Source organism: Rhinopithecus bieti, unplaced genomic scaffold (genome assembly GCF_001698545.2).
Source record: "Rhinopithecus bieti isolate Rb0 unplaced genomic scaffold, ASM169854v2 scaffold_19114, whole genome shotgun sequence".
Classification (NCBI taxonomy): Eukaryota; Metazoa; Chordata; class Mammalia; order Primates; family Cercopithecidae; genus Rhinopithecus; species Rhinopithecus bieti.
In genome coordinates, this window is record NW_016809444.1 from 168,300 (window position 1) to 185,876 (window position 17,577).

General features: G+C 40.1%; 1 long non-coding RNA gene across 1 annotated transcript in view; it reads left to right on the top strand.

Annotated features, from left to right (window-relative positions):
- LOC108540327 (uncharacterized) overlaps positions 1-17,577 on the top strand; it is a 28,202-nt gene that overhangs the window by 580 nt on the left and 10,045 nt on the right. The window lies entirely within an intron of this gene.

Genomic DNA, 17,577 nt, shown 5'->3' on the forward strand with positions numbered 1-17,577 from the left:
CTACAGGCGCCCGCCACCTCGCCCGGCTAGTTTTTTGTATTTTTTAGTAGAGACGGGGTTTCACCGAGTTAGCCAGGATGGTCTCGATCTTCTGACCTCGTGATCCGCCCGTCTCGGCCTCCCAAAGTGCTGGGATTACAGGCTTGAGCCACCGCTCCCGGCCTTATGCCGCGTTTTTACTCACTTAAGTATTCAGCACGGGTTCATCAGGTGTGTACTCTGTGCCAGGCAATCTTCTAATCCTTAAATGGAAGAAACAAAGGACTCCCTTGGACTGACATTTTCATGGAGAATAAAAAATGAACACGAAATATAAAATGTTAAGGTTATAAGAGCTAAAGAAAAAAACGTGTTAAAACTTGAAAATATAAAAATAGCAAATCATCTTTCCTGTGGACAAATGAAACTCCTCTTTGATTCTAAGAAACGAAGAAACAAAACCCGTCATGACTGGTGTTCTGTAGTCTTTGGAAAATACGTTTTACTGTAGAAATGACTAAATAAGATGAAAGACTCTTTACCAGTAGTGGCTGGTTGGCACCTCCACACCTGAGTAGCATCCTATTTTGGTTCATGTTTGATAAAGCAGAAGAGACCTAAAGAGACATGGGCCAGCCGGCGCGGTGGCTCATGCCTGTAATCCCAGCATTGGGGAGGCCGAAGTGGGCAGATCACCTGAGGTCGAGAGTTCGAAACCAGTCTGACCAACATGGAGAAACCCTGTCTATACTAAAAATACAAAATTTGCCGGGCTTGGTGGTGCACGCCTGTAATGCCAGCTACTCGGGAGGCTGAGGCAGGAGAATCGCTTGAGGCAGAGGTTGCGGTGAGCCGAGACTTCGCTATTGCACTCCAGCCTGGGCAACAAGACAGAAACTCCGTCTCAAAAAGAAAAGAAAAGAAAAGACAAGGGCCAAGGGCCATCGCGCTGAGGCGTGGGACACGTGGTCCGCAGTTGGGATACTAACTGCTGTATGGGTGGGGGAGTGGTCCTCAAACCCGGGAGATTCTCAGTCCCTGCCTCTTTCAACCTCTAAGTGGGCCCACTGCTTTTCCCTTCCCACTGTTCTGCTGGCTGGAGCACCCTCACCACCAGCAGCGCGGCTCTCACCCCTCTGGTCTGGGTTCTGCCAGCCCCACGGGTCTAAGCTCTCCCCAGGCCATTATTTTTTGCCTCTTCCTTCTTCATTGAGGTCCTCTCTCTGTCTTTTGCTCTTTTGCCTGGCTCAAGACATGGGTTTAACCACTGTTTATACTACCCCTTGCTAATGTTGACTCACTACCCCATATCTTTTTCTTTTTTCTTTTTTCCCAAGTGGCACTTTTTGAGATGTCTTTTATTGATGTTTCTTTACACGTTGTTTTTACATGCATTACAGTGTGATGAACACATCCATCCACTGAAATAACATTATTCTCAACCATGCAAAAGCAAGCAATACTCTTAGAATAATCCTTTCTGCATATATCTTTAGACACTTTTGCATTCATAACATGGCGGTCACCACCCCATTTCTATGTTTAAGTAACTTGACTTTTTCTCTTTCTCCCTTTCTCTATCAATTAAATTCCCATTTTATTTTACCCCAAGCTACTTTTACCTAATAGAATATCTATGTTTTTCACTGTAAGATTGAATAAGGCCAGAGATGAGGAGAATAGTGATTGTGAAATAAAATGAAAGAGATAAATACTCAATTCTTGGGAGCAATAGCCTTGTTGTTGGGATATGTTTATTCATTTATAAAACCAATGAGAACCTACCATATGTCAAGTACTGTAGTAGACCTGAGAGCAAATAGTGAAAAAAAAAACCCAAATCAAGGACCTTGCCCTTGTGGAACTTTTAGTATAGTAGATAAAACAGACATTGATACACAAATCATATAAAAATGTAAAATTACCACTTAACAAGAGCTGGAGTGGTGGTCAGGGACCTAACTGTGAGTTTGAGGGAAGGATGAGTAAGCAGAAAATTGAAGATGAGTTTATAAAGCAAAAGAGTGGAGCCTGGGGTATAGGTAGAGGAAAGAGGATGTACAGTGTGTGTGCTCTAGGAAGGAGCTCAGTGTATCCATGGACATGTAGAAAGGCTGCCATGACTTTCTACAAAAAAAAGCCAAGGGGTCAGGTGGGGTGGAGAGAGATATAGGATAAGGCATGATATAATCTGGGCTATAGAGGGAATGTGGCTGGAGATGCTGGTGACTGCCAGACCATGTTGGACCTTGTAGACCATGTTTAAAATGCCCATCAGTGATACTCATTAATAATGTGTTGTACAAATGCAGGTCAATAAAAGTTGGTGTTTGCAAGACCAGCATGTGTTCAGGTCATTATGTTCACAGCTAATAATAGCTAACCATCATTGCACACTTATTTCATTCTCTGCACTCCTTTAACTGCTCTATATAGATTATCTCATTTAATTTTTCCAGCTACTCTACCCAATAGGCATGATTAAATTCCTCATTTTAGGCAGAGCGTGGTGGCTTACACTGTAATCTCAGTGTTTGGGAGACCAATGTAGGAGGATCACTTGAGGCCAGGAGTTCAAGACCAGCCTGAGAAAAATTAGCCTGTTGCGGTGGCATGTGCCTGTAGTCCCAGCTACTCAGGAGGCTGAGGTGAGAGGCAGTGAGCTATGATAGTACCACTGCATGACAGAGCAAGAGCCCATCTCTATTTTTTTTTTTTTTTTTTTTTTTTTGAGACCTAGCCTCGCTCTGTTACCCAGGTTGGAGTGCAGTGCTGCAATCTTGGCTCACTGCAACCTCCTCCTCCTGGGTTTAAGTGATTCTCCAGGCTCAGCATCCTGAGTAGCTGGGATTACAGCTCAGCCACCATGCCTGGCTAATTTTTGTATTTTTAGTAGAGACAAGGTTTCACCATATTGGTCAGGCTGGTCTCGAACTCCTGACCTCATGATCCACCCACCTCAGCCTCCCAAAGTGCTGGGATTACAAGCGTGAGTCACCATGCCTGACCTCTAAAAAAAAGTTTTAAATCTTCATTTTGCCCTTGAGGATCCACATATTGCTTTTTTTTTTTTTTTCTTTTCTATTGAGAGCTAGTCTATTCCCAGTCCAATAGTGTAGATGGTTAGTGAACATATTAGGAGTTCTGAGCACATGTAATCAATGTAGCAGTTCGAGACTCAAATGCCACTCTAACACTTGCACACATGTGCACAAACACAAATTTAGAAAATTGAAATTATAGCTGCAATGGCAAGATGGTAGACACAGGATGGCAGCATGGAATTCTCAATTTCTGTAACTTTGAAGGTGTTTTCTTTAAAAATTTATGTGGCTTAATTTAGAACGCTTTAAAATACAGAATTATATTAAGGCAGTCATATTTGAAGATGCATGTTTACCTGCTGAACCTAAATAACACAGCTTCCTCTCCTGTAGAATTTGATGATATTGGATTTTAAATTGTGCTTTTTCTTTAAAAAAAAAAAGTTCCTTAAAATGATTACATATTATCCATTATGCTTAGCATCAAATGTATTCTATGAAATCACTATATAAATTAAAGTAATAATTTATACAGTATGGTCAGTCAGACTAATTAGCATAAGGCACTTAGTTGAAAGTAGAGCTGAAATAAATGATTGTATTCTATTAAAGAAAATTGAGTGAAGAGACAGACTAGCTTCTTCTGTAGCATGATTTTAATGAGACTGCTGAGTTGAGTTCTGTTCTATATCAAAAAGGGAACACAAATCTCTTGAGGTTCTATTTCTGGCTCTACCAAAGGCTTTGCTGTTATACCTAGAGCAAGATGGAACCTGTTACTTTCTTTCCATCTGCAAAATGCAGGCAACGTTTTTAGCTTTTTTTTCCACAGGAGTAGCAGGATTAATGAGCACCACAAATGACTTTACCTATTTTGTAACTGCAAATGCATTCTTATTGCCATATTTTCATGAGAAATGAACATCTGCTGGTTTTTTCTGATGAGGCTAAAACTTTCAAATCTGGAGTATGTAGATTATCAGCTCCACTTTAAAATTCCAGTTCCAAGTTTAAACAAAAGGAGAATAAGATAAATATTTCAAGTACTAATCAAAACAGTAAACAGTAAGAAGGAAGTGAAAGTGTTGCCTTATAAGTGGAGTTTCTTTTTTTTTTTTTAAATAGACTATTTTCGGTAAGATTAGTAAGAGTATCTGAAATACATTATTAAAGCTTATGTAGAGTGAGGCTGGTTTGCTGGAAAAGATAATTTCAAAAGTAAATTGGTATGTCTGTGGGAATTAATATGGCAAGCCTGTGGAGAAGTTTGTAGTTTGTATTTTATTTATTTAGAGACAGAGCCTTGCTACAGCCCTGAACTCCTGGGCTTGGATGGTGGGCATGTCTTGCCAGATAGCAGTAACTCAAGCAGACCCTGAGAATTACCCTATGTTTCTTGGTGAATTGTTGTTCAGTGTTCTGAGCTATGGACCCCAGGAATGGTTAAATCAGATGTTTACACCGTACCTGTAAGAATTCTGGGACCCTGACTCGTTCCTTGGAACACGAGTCGTACAAGGAAGGGAAGGCCTTTGTTTTGAGCTTAGTACAGGCTACTAAGTAGAGGCTGCCAAACAAAAATAGCTTTATAACTTACGTGTTATTCACAGATAGCAGTGGTTTTCCTGTCCAGCATGCCACTCCTGGACGCCTGGTATGTAAGCCCCCGGAATAAAACTCCATGTCTCGCCTGCTGTCTCCCGGTCTTTTTTATTGGCCTCTGGGTGACCATACCCTCCCAGCTTGCTGGCCTGGGAGTCCAAAACGACAGGGCTCAAGCAATCCTGCTGTTTCAGCCTAGCTGGGACTACAGTCATGTGCCACTGTATAGGATAATACACTTTAGAATGACTCTTCATAACTCTGAGATCTTTCTGTCAGTCCCAGTACTGGGCTGGGCGTGGTGGCTCAGGTTTATAATCCCAGCGCTTTGCGAGGCTGAGGTGAGTAGATATCTTGAGCTCAGTAGTTTGAGACCAGATAGCACTAACTCAAGCAGACCCTGAGAATTACCCTACGTTCCTTGGTGAATGTTTATTCAGTGTTCTGAGCTATGAACCTGAGGAATGGCAAAATCAGATGTTTACAGCATACCTATAAGAACATCTGGACCCTGACTCATTACTTGGAGTGCAAGTTGTACAAGGAAGTGAGGGCAACATGGTGAAACCCCATCTCTAGGAAAAATACGAAAAGTTAGCCTGGTGTGGTGGTACACGCCTGGGGTCCCAGCTACTCAGGAGACTGAGGTGAGAGCCTGGGCGGCAGAAGTTGCAGTGAGCCAAGATCATGCCACTACACTCCAGCCTGGGCAACTGAACGAGACCCTGTCTCAAAAAAAGAAAAAAAAAAAAAAAATCCCAGCATTGATGCTGAGGGTCTGATATTGATGATGTACATGAAATGAGAAACATTCTTAAACTTCGTGATTACACAGATTACCAGCTAGTCAAAGATACTTTTATCCATCCTAGGTGACTGTTACTGGCCTATACTACTGTGGGAGAGCTCAGTCCTTATTTCAGCAATTGGATGAGGCACACACTGTGATTGTGCTTGTTTTTGAAAGACAGAGTCCAGGTCAGAATCACAGGGAAGGAAGTCAACTACTTCAAAATATTGAACTGGTTAATGGGAAGCGCTTAACTTCTCACTCAGAAATTCCAAGTGGAGGAATTTGCAGTAGAGTAATATGCCTGGCTTGCCTGGGCTCCTTCCCTCACTTTTCCCCAGGGAAGGAGGAACATTTTTTTCTGATCGATGAGTTTCAAGAAGTAACTGAACAGGGAATGGCAGCCTCTTCCTGCCTCCAGGCCTCTGAGATTGCTGACCTGCAAGAGCTAGTGTAAATTTTAAAAATATATATTTTTTGTACATTTTTTATGCATATCTATAGAAGTCTTTTTTTTTTCCTTGAGATGGAGTCTTGCCCTGTCACCCAGGCTAGAGTGTAGTGGCACAATCGTGACTCACTGCAGCCTTGACCTCCTGGGCTTAGGAGATCCTTCCTGCTTAATCTTCCAAGTAGTTGAGGCTATAGGTGTGCACCACCATGCTTGGCTACTTTTGAAATTTTTTTGTGGAGATGGGGTCTTGCTATAGCCCCCAGGCATCGAACTCCTGGACTCAAGCCATCCTCCTACCTGTGCCTCCCAAAGTGCTGGGATTATAGGTGTGAGCCACTGCACCTGGGTAGTATGAATTCTGTTTTCTGCAACTGAACCCATTGGACATACTTACTTGGTGATTCTGGCCAAGCTGTTATAAATGTTCATTATGTGGACTCCAGGATGGATTTTACATAAAGAATGAAGACAAAATCTATTCATAAAATTCCCCCAAATCAACTATCACATCATTTCAGTAACTTATAGGAGTAATTGCCCTCTTCATATAGGCTGATATTCAGATGAAATTGGACCTACTAAATATTCTGGTTTTTTTTTTTTTTTTTCTCACATTCTTCTATATCTTTGACGGCAGTGGCTGTGGACATGCAGAGTGAATGGAAAAAGTGTAATGTTTTTACATCGGACCTTTCCTACTATTATAGCACAGTAGCTAACACATATTTGAAACTCAACAAATATTTGTTGACTGAATGAATTATTACATTCAGGGATCAACTGAAAATGTTTTACGTATTTATTTTTGAGACAGAGTTTCACTCTTGTTGCCCAGGCTGAAGTACAATGGTGAGATCTTGGCTCACTGCAACCTCTGCCTCCTGGGTTCAAGCGATTCTCCTGCCTCAGCCTCCTGAGTAGCTGGGACAACAGGCATGTGCCACCATGGCTGGCTAATTTTTGTATTTTTAGTAGGGGCAGGGTTTCACCATGTTGGCCAGACTGGTCTCGAACTCCTGACCTCAGGTGATCTACCCTCCTCGGCCTCCCAAAGTGTTGGGATTACAGGCGTGAGCCACCGCGCCTGGCCAAAAATGTTTAAAAATCACTGTATTTTATAATGCCCTTAATCAGATTCTAGTAGCATGGTGGGTTACTTACTGGTGTAGCCCCAGGGGGAGTCTTACCAAGCTAATTTTGGGACAGACCCATCATGGAGGCCATGGGTGTGCAGTAGCGGGAAAGCTTTTAAGCATTTATCACATGAAAGAGGGCGCTACCGCATTAGCCCAGATCTCACGTACACACATAAATACAGGTTCTCAACCAATGTTTCCAGGTGCAAGTAGTTAAAAATGTTAGAGTCCATCCTGGACAGAATGCAAAGAAAATGATATCAGCTTTCTGCTCTCTGGGGTCTGAAGCTCTAGCCTGTATCCTATAATGGCTGTCATCTTGTCATTCACTTCACCTTTAGCCTGTGTTTAATGAGCCCCTTTCTACTAAATATGCTGCCTGACTTCTTGGACCTTCTTACATCACATATTCCAACTGCCTATCCTTGCTCTAGTTGACCTGTTTCCCAATTGTTCTCCCTCTTTCTTCCCAGACTCCTGAAGACTCTTGCTTTTAGTCACATGGGTGAAGGGTGATCTGCACATCCATTCATGCTCTTAACCAGACAACAGGTACTTGCGAGCTCCAACTGTGTGCTGGGCAGTGGGCTATGTGCTGGGGATACAAAGATGACCAAAACTTGGTCCTAACTCTCAGAGAGCTCACAGATGATGATGATCGTACAATAAGTGATGAGGTCGAGGTAGCACTGGGCACTGTGGGGGACAGAGATGAGGCATCAAACCAGGCTGGGAAGGGTTCCAGGAGCAAAGCTGCCTTCCTCTGGTTGTCATGTCCCAGAAGAGCATCTATTTATAAAGGTGAAATTGAGAATCCTGAATAAGTCCTAGAACCAGACCAGAAGGCTTTGTGCTTCTGGGAGAAAATGGATAGGTAGACATGGGCTCTGAAGAGAAAGGAAACCTCTACACACATTAGAGAAAATGTTGAGTGTTTAGATTCCTGGGCTTAGAAACAGCATTTGTACATCTTTGTGATGGGGCCTTATTGGCACTCTTTTAAAATTAGTCTTGGGGAACAGGGTTAAGTGGGGAAAAATATATTAACTAAAATTTGTTTATAACGCATAGGAAAAAATTGTGTGTGTGTGCTGTAGGTATTTTTACTGCCATTTTGGAGGAGGTTTATGGTTTCCTAACAAGCTCCGATTATTATAAAGCATGTACTTGCATAGACAAGTTGAGGGAAAAGCCTGATTGACATTAATCTCAAACATGTTGCTGGGAAGAATTTTTTTTTCCTGGTTGTCTTTGAAGTGAAGATCAGAGGTGATTCTTTGTTACCCAAAAAACTTTGATGTTTTCCTGCGCTACTGCTGACAGCCAGGATGTAAACACTAACATCCACAATCATTTTATGATTAGGTGAGAATTTGTTAAGGAAAACAATAATAAATAATTTGTTATTGCTCAGTTGTGACTTTAAAATGTTCCTGGGTGTCTTGAAGGGAAAGACAGTTCTAGAACAGAACCATTGACATCCATTAACGAAGTCTATTTAAAAACTTGTTTAGCTGAAAATGAATGCATCATAGTGGCAACAAAAGTTAGTACAGTTAGTACTAACAAAAGTTAGTACAGTGCTTTAATACAGTTGGAGTGGGAGGGAATCAGAAGAGAGAGAAAATAATAGGGAATTGATGGAAGAGAGAAACCCCTTTCTGGCCCACCAGCACAACCAAATCCATCCCCCCCAACCATTCATCCACTAGCATGTGCTCAGCAGTGGGGGACACAACGTGAAGCAGATGTCCACCCTCACAGAGTTGACAAGTCGTGGATCACAGGGCCGACTGATTTGTTAGACAGAATGCCTTCATACCGGGTAAGGAAAAGAACATTTCATCCCAAATATGCACTCATTATAGAAAAGTTGTAAAAAAAAAAAAAAAAAAAAAAAAAAAAAACCAAAAAAAAAAAAAAAAAAAAAAACCACAAATAAATGAAGAAAATGAGAATCACCTTTAACTTACTTCCTAGAGCTAATCATCATTAGCATTTTGGTGTAGTTCCTCCTTAAGGTCTTCTTTTTTTTTTTTTTTTTTTTTTTTTTTGAGATGGAGTCTTGCCCTGTCACCCAGGCTGGAGTACAGTGGCACGATCTTGGCCCACTGCAACCTCGACCTCCTGGGTTCAAGTAATTCTCCTGCCTCAGCCTCCTGAATAGCTGGGACTACAGGTGCCTGCCACCATGCCCAGCTAATTTTTTTTTTTTTTTTTTTATTTTAGTAGAGACGGGGTTTCACCATGTTAACCAGGATGGTCTTGGTCTTCTGACCTTGTGATCTGCCCACCTCGGCCTGCCAAAGTGCTGGGATTATAGGCGTGAGCCACTGTGCCCAGCCTCCTCCTTAAGGTCTTTGTGTTTGTGTATGTGTGTCTAGCATGCAATCCATATTTTCTGTCTTGTTTTATTATTCACTTAACATTATATCATGAGCAGTTTCCTATGCTGTTAGAAATCTTTAAAATATACTTTTAGTGGTTACTTGATGTTCCATTTCATGGATCTACAAAATTAACTTTTACCATTTAGACTGTTTTTCTCCTTATTGTTTGCTACTGTAGTTAATAGTAAAATAACATCTTTAAACCACAAATTGTGCCCAAATCTCCAGTTCTTCTTTAAGGTATATTTCTAGAGGTATAAATTTTTGGATCGCTGGATATGAAAGTTTTGCTGCTTTTGCCAAATTACTTTCCAGAATGGAAAATATTTGATTCTAGAACATCTGGATAATTTAAGCAGTGGTTTGGTTTAGTGCTTGCTCTCATGTAAATCAGTCACAATGACATACTTAGCTGAATGATAGTGTTTTTTTTTCACAAGTGAGCATTTGGACAGAAGCTTTTTAAATTACAGGTTACAGAGGGTGGCTTTGAGGACCCATGCTGAAAACAATGGTCGTTTTTTAGTGTTTTTCTTTTTCTTTTTCCCCTTTCTTTCTCTTCGCCTTTCTCATTCCCTCTTCCCCTTTTATTCACAGCAATTCAAACTTCCTCATCTCTACCCACGCTCTTCCACTTATGCTGATAACCCACATTCACAGTCTGGTATGTCTCCTTCCATAATTTTCCTCTTGTACGTGTAATTTTTTTTATTATTTTTTAATTTTTTTTTGAGGTGGAGTCTTGCTCTGTCACCCAGGCTGGAGTGCAGTGGCACGATCTTGGCTCACTGCAACCTCAACCTCCTGAGTTCAAGCAATTCTCCTGCCTCAGCCTCCTGAGTAACTGGGACTACAGGTGCCCGACACCACACCCAGCTAATTTTTGTATTTTTAGTAGAGATGGGGTTTCGCCACGTTGGCTAGGCTGATCTCAAACTCCTGACCTCAGGTAATCTGCCCGCTTTGGCCTCCCAAAGTACTGGGATTACAGGCATGAGCCACCACACCTGGCCATTGTACATGTAACTAGATACTCATTTATGCACATGTATATGCACACACATGCACACATAATGTCACTATTTTACAGAAATGATGTTTCATTATACTCTTCCATGTTTAAAAAAAAATAGTGAAAGGAAAGCAGTGTCTGGTGGTGAGTTCAGCAGTGATTTTTCTGGAGGCCATTGCTGGAGGCACACCTTAGAGCCAACTGCTCCAGCCCTTTCAATAATAGGTGCTTAAAAATTGTTTTGTATTTCAGGTTGAGTGGTTCATGTTTCCTGCACTGCACCCTGATGTATACACTTCATTTAATATGTCATTTACATTATAATTCCTGGTGTTCCATTCCTTTCTAATTACCTTAGTCTGTTTCAGCTGCTCTAATAATATACCATAGACTGAGTGGCTTATAAACAACAGAAATTTATTTCTCACAGTTCTGGAGGCTGAAAGTCCAAGATCAAGACTCTGGCCGATTCAGTGTTTTGTGAGGGCTGCTTCCTCACAGATGACAGCCTCCTTCTCACTCTAACCTAACATAGCAGAAGGGATGAGTGACATCTCTAGGGCCTCTTTCACAAGGGTGCTAATCCCATTCACAAGGACTCCACCCTTTCGATTTAATCGCCTCACAAAGGCCAGATCTTCTAATGCTATCACCCTGGGGTGAGAATTTCAACATAAAAATTTTGAGAGAACATCAGCATTCAGACTGTAACACAAATTAAAACAGAATAATTTCTCTTTTTAAAACCTGAATCCTGACCTTATTCAATCACCCTTTTCCAATTCCCATCACTGATATGTGTCATTGCTCTTTAAAACTTTTGCCAGTCTGATGGGTATAAAATAATATCTCAGTATTGTTTAATTTTGGTCTTCTCTGATAACTAGTGAGTTTAAACATATTTTCTTAAAAAATTGTCATTCATGTTTCTTTTTCTGTAAATGCCTGTTGATATCCTTGGCCATTTTTCAATTGCTTACTTTTTTCTTATCCATATTTAATAGCTCCTAATGTATTTTAAATTATATGTCTTTGTCTATCATCAGTGTGGAAGTTTCCAGCTCACAGCCCCCAAATGTGTTGCTTTTGAATGAGCTTTGTTTGCTGGACATGATTTTGCCAGTTGATGTAGAGAAACCCTTGATACAGAACCCCTTCTATGTACTCTTTTGATCACAAGTGCTGGCAAGATAAAGACCACATTCACAGATTCTCCTGCAGCTAGGAATCTTATTATTATTATTTGAGACAGGGTCACGAAGGCTGTAGTGCAATGGTGCAATCATAGCTCACTGCAGCCTTGGGTTCCTGGCTCAAGCAATGCTCACTCCTCAGCCTCCTAAGTAGCAAAAGCTACAGGCATATAGCATCACTCCCAGCTAATTTCAAAAATATTCTTAATGAAATAAATAAAATAAAATCCTGTCTCACTATGTTTGCCGAGGCTGCAGCAAGGAATGTGGCATGAATGAGGTTGTACCAAAGGGATGCATTCATGCAAGACCTGGAAGATGGAAGGGAGGCAGAAACCGTTTTCTTCTGCTATTTCTGCTATAAAGCAAGTTTAAAGAATTATGAATATTTGTAAGCAGACTCTGCATTCCAGTGTCCAATTATCACCTTCCTGACTTTGAGAACTGAAGAAGCAGCAGTGATAATAGCAATAGCTTTCTGACGTCTCATTGTTATTTTGTTGATGTGTCCTTGAAATGGGTCATACAGTGGCAGACACCTGACTTCTGGTTCTTGTTCTATGGCCCTTCTAATACTTTTATAAACTCCTAATTTCCTGTATTAAACTCTGTACTTCTTGAAATACCTAGGGTGGTTCATGTTTCCGGCACTATCTTCTCACTGGCACGCTTTGTTTTGTTTAATGTATCTTTTACATTAAAGTTCAAAATTTTTATACAGTCAAGTATTTCTATTGTTTTTACTGCATGGTTTATGAGATTTCTGACTTGGTTAAGAAACATCTGTGACCCTAGATTATACATACATGGAGTCCAGATTATCTTTTACATTTTTATGATTTAGCTTTTTATTTTAAATTTTATTCACCCTGGAATTTACTTTTAATATTATGTAAGATAAAGGCTGAATATTACTTCTTTAGGTGGTGGTGTGGACTGAATTGTGTCTCTGCAAAATTGCTACATTGAATACCTGATTCACAATGTGACTGTATTTAGGGATAGGGCCTTCAAAGAGGGAATTAAGGTAAAATGAGGTCATTAGGTGGGGTCCTAATCCAGTATGACTGGGGTCCTTATAAGAAGAGGAAGAGAAACTAGGGATGTGCATGCACATATTAAAAAGGCCGTGGAAAGCTGGGCACGGGAGCTTATGCCTGTAATCCCAATCTCTCTTTGGGAGACTGAGGCCGGCAGATCACTGGAGGTCAGGAGTTCGACACCAGCCTGACCAACATGATGAAACCCCATCTCTACCAAAAATACAAAAATTAGCTGGGAGTGGTGGCATACGACTGTAATCCCAGCTACTTGGGAGGCTGAGGCAGGAGAATTGCTTGAACCTGGGAGGTGGAGGTTGCAGTGAGCCAAGATTGCGCCACTGCACTCCAGCCTGGGTAACAAAAGCAAAAAACTTTGTTAAAAAAAAAGAAAAAAGGAAAGAAGAAAGGAAGGAAAGAAGGGAGGGAGGGAGGGAGGGAGAAAGGGAGGAAGGGCCATGGAAGATACAGTGAGAAAGTGTCCCATTGGCAAGCCATGGAGAATGGCCTCAGGGAGAACCAAACCTGGCAATGCCTTGATCTCAGGGCTTCTGGCTTCCAAAACTATGAGAAAATCAATTCCTGTTGTATAAGCCACCTAGTCTGTGGTATTTTGTTAAGGCAGCCATAACAAATTAATACAAGTGCATAGACAATTGAATTGGCATTATTTATAACTTAATCATCTCTCTTGTTGAATTGAAATACCATTTGATCATGTAAAAATGTATATATGTATTAAGGATCAATTTCTACATTCTCTGTTCTACTATTCTGTTTATTTACATGTGTATACCATCTAATTAGATTATTTATATTGGTTTTATGGTATGCTCTGATATTTGATAAGGCAAATCCTCTCTCTTTGTTTCTCTTTCTTCCCTCATCCCACGGGTTACTCCTTGGAAAATATTGTTTTCTCAGGTCATACACTTGCATAGTTTGAATACCCAAATAGTACAATAAAGCTTATAATTGAAACAGGAGTCCCTGTCCCACCCCAGTGGTATACTGGTATGTATAACAACTAACTCTCTGGAAAAAAAAAAAAAAAAAGAGGCCTGACTTACAGTGTTTTCGTTTCCGTGGTCTAAATACCCCCATGTGCCTGATTTCAAGCTATCATTTTGATGTCCTTGAACAGGACCTTGGGAAGAAATGTGCCAGCTGGCTTTCCCAAGCTGGAACAAGTCAGCTCCAGGACACCTCTGCCCATTCCCGAGCCCTTCTTTGAACTCTTTTTAATCTGCTTTTCTGGTGTTTTTAGCCCTTTATTTATTTAATTGACTGACTGATTGAGGCAGGGTCTTGCTCTGTTGCCTGGCCTGGAGTGTGGTAGTATGACCATGGCTCACTGTAGCCTTGGCCACTGGGGCTCAAGCAATCCTTCCACCTCAGCCTCCTGAGTAGCTGGGACCACTTGGGGATGCACTACCATGCCCAGCTATTTTTTTTCTTTTTTGTAGAGATGTGATCTTGCTATGTTGATTGGGCTGGTCTTGAACTCCTGGCCTTAAGCAATCCTCCTGCTCTCCAACCTCCCAAAGTGCTGGGATTACAGGTGTGAGCCACCCCACCTAGCTGAGGTTTTTTGTTGTTGTTGTTGTTATTGTTGTTGTTTAATTTTTCTGGGTACATAATAGGTGTATGTATTCATGGGGTTCATGAGATACTTTGATGCAGGTGTGCAATACGTAATAATTGCATTATGGTAAATGGGGTATCCATCCCTCCAGCATTTGTCCTTTGTGTTACAAACAATCCAGTTACACTGTTTTAGTAATTTTTAAATGTATAATTAAATTATTATTGACTATAGTTACCCTGTTGTGCTATCAAATACTAGGTCTTATTCTTTCTAACTACTTTTTGTACTTATTAACCATTCCCATTTCTCCCTCTGCCATTCCCGTCCTGCCCACTACTCTTCCCAGACTCTGGAAACCATCTTTTTACTCTCTGTCTCCATGAGTTTAATTGTTTTAATTTTTAGCTCCTACAAATAAGTGAGAACATGGGAAGTTTGTCTTTCTGTTTCCAGCTTATTTCACTTAACATAATGACCTCCAATTTAATCCATGTTGTTGCAAATGACAGGATCTCATTTTTCTTTTTTTATGACTGAATAGTAAGTACTCCATTGCGTATATGTACCATATTTTCTTTATCCATTCATTTGTTGGTGGACATCTGCATTAATTCCAAATCTCGGCTATTGTAAACAGTGCTGCAACAAGCATGGTAGTGTAGATATCCCTTTCACATCCTGATTTCCTTTCTTTGGGGTATATACCCAGCCGTCAGATTCTGCATCATATGGTAGCTATATTTTTAGTTTCTTGAAGAACCTCTAAACTGTTTTGCATAATGGTCATACTAATTTATATTGCCACAAACAGTGTATGAGGGTTTACTTTTCTCCAAATCATCGCTAGCACTTGTTATTGCCTGTATTTTGGATAAAAGCCATTTTAAGTGGTGTGAGATGATAGCTCATTATAACGTTGAGCACCTTTTCATATGCCAGTTTTCCATTTGTATGTCTTCCTCTGAGAAGTGCCTATTTAGATCTTTTGCCCTTTTTAAATCAGATTATTAGATTTTTTCCTGTAGAGTTGTTTGAGCTCCTTACATATGCTGATTATTAATCCCTTGTCAGATGGGTAGTTTGCAAATATTTTCTCCCATTCTGTGGATTCTCACTTCACTTTGTTGATTTTTTTCCTTTGCTGTGCAGAAGCTTTTTAACTTGATGTGATCCTATTTTTGTTTTGGTTGTCTGTGCTGATGGAGAATTACTCAAACATTTTTTGCCCAGACCAATGTCCTGGAGAGTTTCCCCAATGTTTTCATTTAATATTTGATAGTTTCAGGTGTTAGATTTAAGTCTTAAATCAATTTTGATTTGGTTTTCATATATGATGAGAAATATGGGTATAGTTTTATTCCTTTACATGTGGATATCCTGTTTCCCCAGCACCATTATTGAAGAGATTGTCTTATCCCAAATGTATGTTCTTGGCATCTTGGTCAAAAATGAGTTCACTGTAGGTATATAGATTTGTTTCTGGGCTCTCTATTCTGTTCCACTGGTCTACATGTCTGCTTTTGGCAGTACCATGCTGTTTTGGGTACTATAGCTCTGCAGTGCAATTTGAAGTCAGGTAATATGATTTCTCCAATTGTTCTTTCTGCTTAGGGTAGCTTTGGCTATTCTTGGTCTTTTGTGGTTCCATATAAATTTTAAGATTTCTATTTCTGTGAAGAATATCATTGGCATTTTGATAGGGATTGCATTAAATCTGTAGATTCTTTTGGGTAGTATAGACATTTTAACAATACTGATTATTCCATCCATGAACATGAAATATCTTTTCATTTTTTTGTGTGTCCTCTTCAGTTTCTTTCATCAGTGCTTTATAGTTTTCATTGTAGAGATCTTGCACTTCTTTGGTCAACTCCTAAGTGTTTGATTTTATTTGTGGGTATCGTAAATGGGTTACTTTTTAATTTTTTTCCAGATTGTTCACTGTTGGCATATAGAAATGCTACTGATTTTTGTATGTTGATTTTGTATCCTGCAAATTTACTCAATTTGTTTATTAATTCTAATAGTTTTTTGGTGGAGTCTTTAGGTTTTCTAAATATAAGATTATATCAGCTGCATATAAGGATAATTTGACTTCTTCCTTTCCATTTTGGATGCCTTTTAGTTTTTTCTTTTTTTTTAAGGTTTTTTAAAAAATTATACTTTAAGTTCTAGGGTACATGTGCACAATGTGCAGGTTTGTTACATATGTATACATGTGCCATGTTGGTGTGCTGCACCCATTAACTCGTCATTTACATTAGGTATATCTCCTAATGCTATCCTTCCCCCCTCCACCCACCCCACAACAGTCCCCAGTGTGTGATGTTCCCCACCCTGTGTCCAAGTGTTCTCATTGTTCAGTTCCCACCTATGAGTGAGAATATGTGGTATTTGGTTTTCTATCCTTGCAACAGTTTGCTCAGAATGATGGTTTCCAGCTTCAACCATGTTCCTACAAAGGACATGAATTCAACCTTTTTTATGGCTGCATAGTATTCCATGGTGTATATGTGCCACATTTTCTTAATCCAGTCTAGCATTGATGGACATTTGGGTTGGTTCTAAGTCTTTGCTATTGTGAATACACCGCAATAAACATACGTGTGCATGTGTCTTTATAGCAGCATGATTTATACTCCTTTGGGTATATCCTCAGTAACGGGATGGCTGGGTCAAATGGTATTTCTAGTTCTAGATCCTTGAGGAATCGCCACACCATTTTCCACAATGAACTAGTTTACAGTCCCACCAACAGTGTAAAAGTGTTCCTATTTCTCCACATCCTCTCCAGCACCTGTTGTTTCCTGACTTTTTAATGATTACCATTCTAACTGGTGTGAGATGGTATCTCACTGCGGTTTTGATTTGCATTTCCCTGATGGCCAGTGATGATAAGCATTTTTTTGTGCATGTCTGTTGGCTGCATGTCTTCTTCTGAGAAGTGTCTGTTCATATCCTTTGCCCACTTTTTGATGGGGTTGTTTGATTTTTTCTTGTACATTTGTTTAAGTTCTTTGTAGGTTCTGGATATTAGCCCTTTGTCAGATGGGTAGATTGTAAAAATTGTCTCCCATTCTGTGGGTTGCCTGTTCACTCTGATGGTAGTTTGTTTTGCTGTGCAGAAATTCTTTAGTTTAATTAGATCACATTTGTCCATTTTGGCTTTTGTTGCCATTGCTTTTGGTGTTTGTCATGAAGTCCTTGCCCATGCCTATGTCCTGAATGGTATTGCCTAGGTTTTCTTCTAGGGTTTTTATGGTTTTAGGTCTAACATTTAAGTCTCTAATCCATCTTGAATTAATTTTCATATAAGGAGTAAGGAAAGGATCCAGTTTCAGCTTTCTAC